Genomic DNA, 12,103 nt, shown 5'->3' on the forward strand with positions numbered 1-12,103 from the left:
AAACACACACAAACACGCACACAAACACACACACACACACACACACACACACACACACACACACACACACACACACACACACACACACACACACACACACACACACGCACACACACACACTCACACAAAGACTCAGATGGACAAACACCAGAGCCGGTTCAAAGCACTATTCATCATGCTCTTTTACCCCAAATACGCTAATAGCCAATTATTTCTGATATTCTTCCAGGGTAACGGCGAGCCGCTCGTTTCGCCGACAACACGCTCCGCGAACCAAGATGGTGTGTTGTATCACAACTCCATCTTGGTTTATCACTTCATTAGGAACTCGCCACAATCTGTGGAATCATGAAATGATGCAACCAAAGTAAAGAATAAAGCCATGTTTTGAAATAAATGGATGCTTTTCACAGTGCTTCATCGACTATTATGAGATGAGCTCAGACACCAAACTGCAGTAAAACTGGCTGGCGTTTAAAGTCCCCACTAAATCCAAGCAAGAAGTCAAATACTTCAAACAGTTTTTCAACAACGTGGTAAAAGTAACGCCCAAGAGTGACTTATCTCTTTGGTTTTGTGTAAACTAGAGATGATGAACCCGGACGTTCATTTTAACGTATAATTTATTAGTTTTTTACAACTCCAACAGAAGTACATGAGCAGCTACACTGTATTGATACCAGTATTTACAAATATAAATCATTAGTGAAGTAGGTAGTAGGGTTGTACGGTATACCGGTACTAGTATAGTATCGCGGTACTAATGAATCAAAAACGGTACTATACTCTGTTTGAAAAGTACCGGGGTTTTATTTTTAACGGGCATAACGGCACGTCATGACATTGCTGCTTTTACGAGCAGAGGAGCATGTTCAGCAGCGCATACACACGGAGTACTTACAAGCAGACACAGTGTGTAGACAGAAAAGGGAGAACGGACGCATTTTGGCCTAAAAAGTAAAGATTAAAGGCCTACTGAAATGATTTTTTTTTATTTAAACGGGAATAGCAGATCCCTTCTATGTGTCATACTTGATCATTTCGCGATATTGCCATATTTTTGCTGAAAGGATTTAGTAGAGAAAATCGACGATAAAGTTCGCAACTTTTGCTCGCTGATAAAAAAAGCCTTGCCTGTACCGGAAGTAGCGTGACGTCACAGGAGCTAGTATTCCTCACAATTCCCCATTGTTTACAATGGAGCGAGAGAGATTCGGACCAAGAAAATGACGATTACCCCATTAATTTGAGCGAGGATGAAAGATTCGTAGATGAGGAACGTTACAGTGAAGGACTTGAGAGGCAGTGATGGACGTATCTTTTTTCGCTCTGACCGTAACTTAGGTACAAGCTGGCTCATTGGATTCCACACTCTCCTTTTTCTATTGTAGATCACAGATTTGTATTTTAAACCACCTCAGATACTATATCCTCTTGAAAATGAGAGTCGAGCACGCGAAATGGACATTTAAAGTGACTTTTATCTCCAAGACAATACATCGGTGACACACTTAGCTACTGAGCTAACGTGCTAGCATCGTTCTCAAATGAAGATAGAAACAAAATAAATAAACCCCTGACTGGAAGGATAGACAGAAGAGCAAAAATACTATTAAACCATGTACATGTAACTACACGGTTAAAAATTCTCAGCCTGGTAAGGCTTAACAATGCTGTTGCTAACGACGCTAAGGCTAATCTAGCAACTTAGCAGCCGGACCTCACAGAACTATGATAAAACATTAGCGCTCCACCTACGCCAGCCAGCCCTCATCTTCCCATCAACAGCCGTGCTCACCTGCGTTCCAGCGATCGACGGCGCGACGAAGGACTTCATCCGTCGGTTTGGCGGCAAGCATCAGCTAGGCTTCTTCTATCAGGGTAAGTAGTCCTTGTTGTGTTGCTGTAAGTATTGTACTTAGCCGCTAAGACACCGATCGATCCCACCTACAACGTTCTTCTTTGCAGCCTCCATTGTTCATTAAACAAATTGCAAAAGATTCACCAACACAGATGTCCAGAATACTGTGGAATTTTGTCGAAGAAAACAGAGCTTTGTGTATTGTGTCCAATAGGGTCCAAACACTTCCGTGCATTTTATGACGTCACACGCATAAATCATATCCAAAGGAGATTTTCAACCGGAAGTGTGGCGGGAATTTTAAAATTGCACTTTATAAGTTAACCCGGCCGTATTGGCATGTGTTTCAATGTTTAAGATTTCATCATTGATATATAAACTATCAGACTGCGTGGTCGGTAGTAGTGGGTTTCAGTAGGCCTTTAAGGTGAAGTTATAACACTGAAACGCCCTCAGGAAGAGGTGCTTTAAGACATGGCTAGCTAGCTAGCGGCTAACGTCCATCCGCAGTCGGCAGTGTTTTAGCTACTTCTAAATCACTAATCCTCGTATCCATGGCGACAAATAAAGTATGTTTCTTACAAGTATCATTATCACTGCTTGTTGTCTAGTATGTTCACTATTTTATTTTTAAGGACAAACTTGCAATAATAAACATATGTTTAATGTACCCTAAGATTTTTTGTTCAAATAAAGCCAATAATGACATTTTTTTGTGGTCCCCTTTATTTAGAAAAGTATTGAAAAGTGTCAAAATATATGTTGGTACCGGTACCAAAATATTGGTATCGGGACATCCCTAGTAGTAAACACTGTTCAAGCACCAGTCCTTTTGGTTTTATTCATTAGAGCAGTGGTCCCCTACCGGTCCGTGGATCGATTGGTACAAGAAAAAAAAAAAAAAAAAAAAAAAGTTTTTTTGTTGTTGTTTTTTCAAAAATTAAATCAACATAAAAAACACAAGATACACTTACAATTAGTGCAGCAACCCAAAAAACCTCCCTCCCCCATTTACACTCATTCACACTCATTCGCACAAAAGGGTTGTTTCTTTCTGTTATTAATATTTCTGGTTCCTACATTATATATCATTATAGATCAATACAGTCTGCAGGGATACAGTCCAAAAGCACACATGATTGTATTTTTTTATGACAAAAAACAAACAAAAAAAAGGTGGGGTACCACTGCATTAGAGAATAAAAATGACTCCCAAAATATGTTTTGATTTCTAAAAGAGCATTTATTGAGTTCTTGTGAGAATTCTTCTCCGGTCTGCCAATGTGGCCACGCCCCCCTTTCTCTCCCTGCATGGTCTCCTTTGCTTACTTAAAGGCCTACTGAAAGCCACTACTACCGACCACGCAGTCTGATAGTTTATATATCAATGATGAAATCTTAACATTGCAACACATGCCAATACGGCCGGGTTAACTTATAAAGTGCAATTTTAAATTTCCCGCTAAACTTCCGGTTGGAAACGTCTATGTATGATGACGTATGTGCGTGACGTCACGACGGCAACGGAAGTATTCGTACCCAATGTGTCACCATACAAACTGCTCTGTTTTCATCGCAAAATTACACAGTATTCTGGACATCTGTGTTGGTGAATCGTTTGCAATTTGTTTAATGAACAATGGAGATGGCAAAGAAGAAAGTTGTAGGTGGGATCGGTGTATTAGCGGCTGGCTGTAGCAACACAACAAGGAGTACTTACTTGGATAGCAGACGCGCTAGCCGATGCTAGCCGCCAACCGCATCTGTGATCGGGTGAAGTCCTTCGTCGCGCCGTCGATCGCTGGAACGCAGGTGAGCACGGGTGTTGATGAGCAGATGAGGGCTAGCTGGCGTAGGTGGAGCACTAATGTTTTTTATCATAGCTCTGTGAGGTCCGGTTGCTAAGTTGCTAAGTTAGCTTCAGCGTCGTTAGCAACAGCATTGTTAAGCTTTGCCAGGCTGAGAATTATTAACCGTGTAGTTACAGGTCCATGGTTTAATAGTATTGTTGATCTTCTGTCTATCCTTCCAGTCAGGGATTTATTTATTTTGTTTCTATCTGCATTTGAGAACGATGCTATCACGTTAACTCAGTAGTTAAGTGTGTCACCGATGTATTGTCGTGGAGATAAAAGTCACTTTAAATGTCCATTTCGCGTGCTCAACTCTCATTTTCAAGAGGATATAGTATCCGAGGTGGTTTAAAATACAAATCCGTGATCCACAATAGAAAAAGGAGAGTGTGTGGAATCCAATGAGACCTTGTACCTAAGTTACGGTCAGAGCGAAAAAAGATACACCCTGCACTGCCTCTCTAGTTCTTCACTCTAACGTTCCTCATCCACGAATCTTTCATCCTCGCTCAAATTAATGGGGCAATCGTCGCTTTCTCGGTCCGAATCTCTCTCGCTCCATTGTAAACAACGGGGAATTGTGAGGAATCCTTCCTCCTGTGACGTCACGCTACTTCCGGTATAGGCAAGGCTTTTTTTTATCAGCGACCAAAAGTTGCAAACTTTATCATCGATGTTCTCTACTAAATCCTTTCAGCAAAAATATGGCAATATCGCGAAATGATCAAGTATGACACATAGAATGGATCTGCTATCCCCGTTTGAATAAAAAAAATTCATTTCAGTAACCTAAAAAAGAAACCAAAAAACTGACAATTCCCCCCCAACCCGGGATTCCAGTTTTTGTCCTTTTTTCTGCCCATTTAAATGATAAATAAATAAATGATAAATGGGTTATGCGCTTTTCTACCTTCAAGTTACTCAAAGCGCTTTGACAGTATTTCCACATTCACCCATTCACACACACATTCACACACTGATGGCGGGAGCTGCCATGCAAGGCGCTAACCAGCAGCCATCAGGAGCAAGGGTGAAGTGTCTTGACCAAGGACACAACGGACGTGACTAGGATGGCAGAAGGTGGGGATTGAACCCCAGTAACCAGCAACCCTCCGATTGCTGGCACGGCCACTCTACCAACTTCGCCACGCCGTCCCTTTTGTTTGTTTTCGCTACTGCAGAGTTTCGTGTTCCGTGATTCAACTGAGTAACGACGCGACAGAGCGGTAGAAGAGGTGAAGACGACGGAAATGATATCTCTGCCAAAAATCCGGTGTAAATTGACAAATAGGAGATTATTATGTAAGTGAAAGGAAAGCAGGCAGCAGCTTGCACATTCTCATACTTTCTATAACTTTGATTGATTGATTGATTGATTGATTGAGACTTTTATTAGTAGGTTGCACAGTGAAGTACATATTCCGTACAATTGACCACTAAATGGTAACACCCGAATAAGTTTTTCAACTTGTTTAAGTCGGGGTCCACTTAAATTGATTCATGATACAGATATATACTATCATATATACTATCATCATAATACAGTCATCACACAAGATAATCACATTGAATTATTTACATTATTTACAATCAGGGGTGTGGAGGGGGGGGGGTATGGGGGGAGGGTATGGACATCAAGTAGTGGACATAGAGAGAGAGAGAGAGAGAGAGAGAGATAGAGATCAGAAGGCATAAGAAAAAGAAAAAGTATCTGCATTTGATTGTTTACATTTCATTATTAGCAATCCGGGGAGGGTGTTAGTTTAGGGTTGTAGCTGCCTGGAGGTGAACTTTTATTGCGGTTTTGAAGGAGGATAGAGATGCCCTTTCTTTTATACCTGTTGGGAGCGCATTCCACATTGATGTGGCATAGAAAGAGAATGAGTTAAGACCTTTGTTAGTTCGGAATCTGGGTTTAACGTGGTTAGTGGAGCACCCCCTGGTGTTGTGGTTATGGCGGTCATTTACGTTAAGGAAGTAGTTTGACATGTACTTCGGTATCAGGGAGGTGTAGCGGATTTTATAGACTAGGCTCAGTGCAAGTTGTTTAACTCTGTCCTCCACTAACATCCAGGAAGACATGATGTCAGCCAGCTTGAAGAATGTCTCAGCTATAATCTCGGTGAAGGAGCCCAGACTTGTTTTTTATTTAAATGTTGGCAATATTTCAGGGTTCCTCCCAAGGAAACGTTACAAATTATTACATCTATATATAACAATAGAGAAATGCCATATTCCTTACCAACCTTCTCAGGAGATTTCCCATTTTTTGAAATGCAAATGTTAGACGAACGTAATAAAATATAATGTTTGTGACATCCCATGATGTTTTTGCGGATAAATTATTAGCAACATTAGCGCCACATAAAACATTATGTTGCTACTGGTGCGCGTTTCATAAAAATATTGTAAAAAACAACAACGTAATGCCTTGTCCAGCTGTTGACTTAGACTTAGACAAACTTTATTCATCCACAAGGGAAATTGTTCCACACAGTAGCTCAGTCTCAAAGGATGGAAAGGGTAAGGATGGAAAGGATAATGCAGGTATTAAGTAGACTAAAAATGTACAATAGTAGCAATACGACATATATGTAATATTTACATATTATATATACAGTATATAATATATCCTGATATATTATATTACTATATTATATTTTTATATTTGACATACAATATTCACGTTTAAATAACTTTTACTTCTCCAGATAACTGTTATCTACCTCCTTTACTCCTGATAATCAGTATCGGCTCTAAAAAAACAACAAAAAACTTAACAGTCCATCTTTAGTGTAAACATCTAAATTAAGTAAGTAATATATGTTTAAAGTAGTGTGGTCATACGATTAAAACAGTCAGATTATTCACACGACTGATTTGGATTCAATATGATGACAGTATGTCTTCGGACTATAAACCTCTAATTTCTTCCAACGCTTTGAACCCGGCGGCTTACAAAACGGTGCGGCCAATTTACGGATTTTCCTTCGCTCACGGCCATGATGTTTTGTATTCAACAAATAGTTGTCATAAAACACCGACAGAGACACTGGAACTGTGTGTTAATATTTTTGTCTTAGGGTGCCATCTTTTGGACGGGTTCGCTCACTGTTGAGGGGTGTGAAATGTATTTAAAGATTAAGATTAGTTTATTTGAAAAGGGGCAATGCAATTTCATAAAGCACATGACTATACATGGTTAAAAAAGCCAGAATTAGCCAGAAAACTTCCTGATTTAATGCTCTAAACTGGAAGTAAAACCGTCCATAGCGTCTCTACTCGTGTGGATTCTTCATTCGTCACTCCAGGTGACGTTTGTAAGTTTACAACATAACTAAAACTATTCATACTTACTAAACCGTCCCATGTGTGATGTCTGTCGGAGTGTTTTAATGCATATGTGTACGTGCTACCGTAATGTAATCAAGCTAGCGTCGTTAGCACTAGTAAATATGCTAACACATTTCAAGTGTCTGTTTTAGTGTTATTAACTTACAACGGCATTCTTTTTGTATTGTTTCAATTTCACAAATTCCTCAGTAAATTCACAAAAACGTCACCATGGAATTATTGAGTCTGTTTAGCTGATTGGAGAAGTAGCTTCCGCAGCTAGTGGGTCCATGATGATGACTTCTGTTGTGTTTGATCTTCCGTTTTACTGCCGTGTTACAGACATTTAAGGTACGTAAATAAACATTTACAGAATATTTCTGTGTAAATAACTAATTTCACAATGTATATACACTATATTGCCAAAAGTGTTTGGCCACCCATCCAAATGATGAGAATCAGGTGTCCGAATCACTTGACCACAGGTGTATAAAATCAAGCACTTAGGCACTGAGACTGTTTCTACAAACATTTGTGAAAGAATGGGACGCTCTCAGTGATTTCCAGCTTGGAACTGTCATAGGATGCCACCTGTGCAACAAATCCAGTCGTGAAATTTCCTCGCTCCTAAATATTCCAAAGTCAACTGTCGGCTTTATTATAAGAAAATGGAAGAGTTGGAGAACAACAGCAACTCAGCCACGAAGTGGTAGGCCACGTAAACTGACAAAGAGGGGTCAGTGGATGCTGAAGCGCATAGTGCAAAGACTTTCTGCACAGTCAGTTGCTACAGAGCTCCAAACTTCATGTGACCTTCCAATTAGCCCACATACAGTACGCAGAGAGCTTCCATGGCCGAGCAGCTGCATTTAAGCCATACCTCACCAAGTCCAATGCAAAGCGTGGGATGCAGTGGTGTAAAGCACGTCACCACTGGACTCTAGACCAGTGGAGACACCTTCTCTGGAGTGATGAATCACACTTTTGCATCTGGCAATCTGATGGACGAGTCTGTGTTTGGAGGTTGCCAGGAGAACGCTACATTTTGGACTGCATTGTGCCGAGTGTGAAATTTGGTGGAGGAGGAATTATGGTGTGGGGTTGTTATTCCAGGAGTTGGGCTTGGCCCATTAGTTCCAGTGAAATAAACTTTGAATGCTCCAGGATACCAACACATTTTGAACAATTCCAACATGACTGTGCACCAGTGCACAAAGCAAGGTCCATAAAGACATGGATGACAGAGTCTGGTGTGGATGAACTTGACTGGCCTGCACAGAGTCCTGACTTGAACATGATCGAACACCTTTGGGATGAATTAGAATGGAGACTGAGAGCCAGGCTTTCTTGACCAAAATCAGTGTGTGACCTCACCAATGTGCTTTTGGAAGAATGGTGGAAAATTCCTATAAACACACTGCGCAACCTTGTGGACAGCCTTCCCAGAAGAGTTGAAGCTGTAATAGCTGCAAAAGGTGGACCGACATCATATTGAACCCTATGGGTTAGGAATGGGATGGCACTTCAAGTTCATATGTGAGTCAAGGCAAGTGGCCAAATACTTTTGGCAATAAAGTGTATCTGCGGCTTATATATGGAGAAAATATATATTAATTTCTTCTAAAATGTTGTGGGTGCGGCTTGAATATAGCCCGGAAAAAATATGTCAATCATTAATTTTCCATTGTCACAAGAAGCCATCAGTGTTTGGTTCGGGCGTGCCAGCATGTGCTCACATGGACTCACCTCGACATATTGGCGACGTCCAAGTGAATATGCAGAAGCCGAGCTGCTCCGCTCACTGCTGACAAACGGCGCCGCAAACTGGAACCTGCAAGTGCGACACATAAGAAAAGAGACGATAAGAAGACAGAAGTGCACAGATCACACAAGTGCACTTTGACAACACAAAACAAGTAACACACAGGAGTGTGTGTGTGTTTTCCTGAAAGATACAAATGTAATATCTAAGCTCTTTAAAAGGTTTCTGAGCAGCAGTCGTTGGCTCGGTGTGACAGTGGGCAGCCCACTCGCAGTGTTCCCTTGGCTGATTTACACACGGAGGAGGAGCAGCAACACCTGGGAGCAGAAACAGGAACTTTCCACTCCGGTTTAGTGACGGCTGCACTCTTCAACTCGCCTTCACACTCTTCAGTGATGAAATATTCATGTAATGAACGTGAGGTCACGCAACTATGCATACCACTCACTTTGGTATCGCATAGGAATTTGGCCCCGTTCACACTGCACACCAAGTTTGATTTTTTTTGGCCCTCAAGTGACACATCTGATTGTTTTTTTTGCCAGTCTAAACGTTCCAAATGTCCCGATACCGCTACCAGAATGTATTTTGATAAATTTCGGTACTTTTCTGAATAAAGGGGACCACAAAAAATTGCATTATTGTCTTTATTTGAACAAAAAATCTTAGGGTACATTAAACATATGTTTATTATTGCAAGTTTGTCCTTAAATAAAATAGTGAACATACTAGACAACTTATCTTTTAGTAGTAAGTAAACAAACAAAGGCTCCTAATTAGTCTGCTGACATATGCAGTAACATATTGTGTCATTTATCACTCTATTATTTTGTCAACAGTATGAGGGACAAACTGTAAAACATTGATAATTAATCCACTTGTTCATTTACTGTTAATATCTGCTTATTTTCTGTTTCAACATGTTCTGTCTACACTTCTGTTAAAATGTAATAATCACTTATTCTTCTGTTGTTTGATACTTTACATTAGTTTTGGATGACACCACAAATTTAGGTATCAATCCAATACCAAATAGTTACAGGATCATACATTGGTCATATTCAAAGTCCTCGTGTGTCCAGGGACATATTTCCTGACTTTATAAACATAATATGAATTTAAAAAAAAGATTTTGTGACGATAAAAAATATGGATGTAATCATAGTAGTATCGACTCGATACGCTATTGTACTTGGTATCATTACAGTGGATGTTTGGTGTACGCAGTAAGTTGAATGATGCGGACACGTTTGATACTGGATATTTTCTAATACACTTCTGCTTTGGAGACTTTGTATGTGTAAGTAATATGCAACTATAACTATTTGATACTTGCTTATGTAGACAAATGTGCTGTTTTAGTCTGCAATATTGTTCAATTATTGTTACGTTTGTCTAGCTTGTGTGCTTAGCTGCTGTGTAAACATGCGAGCCTATAGCCCAGTATGTTGACCTTTTTGTAAATGACTTGCGTAAAATGGAGGAAATTGCGTGCTTTTTGGAGGACATGTAGATGTTAACTGGCCATCCCCTGATCCCATACTTGTTTTTGTGGGCCACCATGGGACAGATAGCCGATATCAACATGGGATTGTGATACCGTTCATTTGCACCACTGACAAACGATCCATGTTCTCCATGATTAATCATCTCAGCGTGTTGTGAAGCCCACACAGCCCAAGTGTCTTGTAAGCACGCGCCTGAGAACGCCGCGCTCGGTGTCTCGTGAAAGGAGAAATGAAGTCTTTGTGGGAAATGTGTTAATGAATCTTAACGATCTAGCGTGGAAGGGATGGAGCGGACACTATTTCATCTCGTGCTGAACATTGCTACTCAGCAAAGGCCGTCGCTGACGTCCTGCTGAGACGAGCTTCTGCAAGAATGCATGCGTGTTTTCTTTTTTTTAATATCGCTGATCCACTCCCAGGTCACAAAGAAGCTAGAGCCATCCCAGATTAGCGTGAGAAATAGTAAACTAACACTGCAAACATCTGTTGTCTAACTCAGTGACTGTCAAGGTTTTTTCACCAAGTACCACCATAATGACAACATTAAAATACAGTAGCGTAGTAGACCTAAGTATTCATTAAGTACCACCATTATGACCAACATTAAAGTACAATAGCGTAGTAGGTCTAAGTATTCCTTAAGTACCACCATAATGACAACATTAAAATACAGTAGCATAGTAGACCTAAGTATTCATTAACTACCACCACAATGACAACATTAAAATACAGCAGTGTAGTAGGTCTAAGTATTCATCAAGTACCACCATGACAACATTAAAACACAGTACCGTAGTAAGCCTAAGTATCCATCAAGTACCACCATTATGACCAACATTAAAATACAGTAGCGTAGTAGGCCTAAGTATTCATTAAGTACCACCATAATGACAACATTAAAAAACAGTAGCATAGTAGGTCTAAGTATTCATTAAGTACCATCATAATGACAACATTACATACAGTATTGTAGTGCACCTAAGTATTCATTAAGTACCACCATAATGACAACATTAAAATACAGTAGTGTAGTAGACCTAAGTATTCATTAAGTACCACCATAATGACAACATTAAAACACAGTAAAGTAGTAGACCTAAGTAGTCATTAAGTACCACCGTAACGACAACATTACATACAGTATTGTAGTGCACCCAAGTATTCATTAAGTACCACCATAATGACAACATTAAAATACAGTAGTGTAGTAGACCTAAGTAGTCATTAAGTACCACCGTAACGACAACATTACATACAGTATTGTAGTGCACCCAAGTATTCATTAAGTACCACCATAATGACAACATTAAAATACAGTAGTGTAGTGCACCTAAGTATTCATTAAGTACCACCATAATGACAACATTAAAATACAGTAGTGTAGTAGACCTAAGTATTCATTAAGTACCACCATAATGACAACATTAAAACACAGTAAAGTAGTAGACCTAAGTAGTCATTAAGTACCACCATAATGACAACATTAAAATACAGTAGTGTTGTAGACCTAAGTAGTCATTAAGTACCACCATAATGACAACATTAAAATACAGTAGTGTAGTAGACCTAAGTAGTCATTAAGTACCACCATAATGACAACATTAAAATACAGTAGTGTAGTAGACCTAAGTATTCATTTGGAACAACCATAATGACAACATTAAAATACAGTACTGTAGTAGACCTAAATATTCATCAAGTACCACCATAATGACAACATTAAAATACAGTAGTGTAGTAGACCTAAATATTCATTAAGTACCACCATAATGACAACTTTAAAATA

General features: G+C 39.7%; 1 protein-coding gene across 1 annotated transcript in view; it reads right to left on the reverse strand.

Annotated features, from left to right (window-relative positions):
* LOC133641175 (beta-1,3-galactosyltransferase 1-like) overlaps positions 1–12,103 on the reverse strand; it is a 350,960-nt gene that overhangs the window by 86,584 nt on the left and 252,273 nt on the right. The window contains exon 2 of the mRNA XM_062035137.1: positions 8,794–8,878. The gene's annotated coding sequence lies outside the window, so the exon portion shown is untranslated. The remainder of the gene's footprint in view (positions 1–8,793; positions 8,879–12,103) is intronic.

This window comes from Entelurus aequoreus, linkage group LG01, assembly GCF_033978785.1.
Source record: "Entelurus aequoreus isolate RoL-2023_Sb linkage group LG01, RoL_Eaeq_v1.1, whole genome shotgun sequence".
Lineage (NCBI taxonomy): Eukaryota > Metazoa > Chordata > Actinopteri > Syngnathiformes > Syngnathidae > Entelurus > Entelurus aequoreus.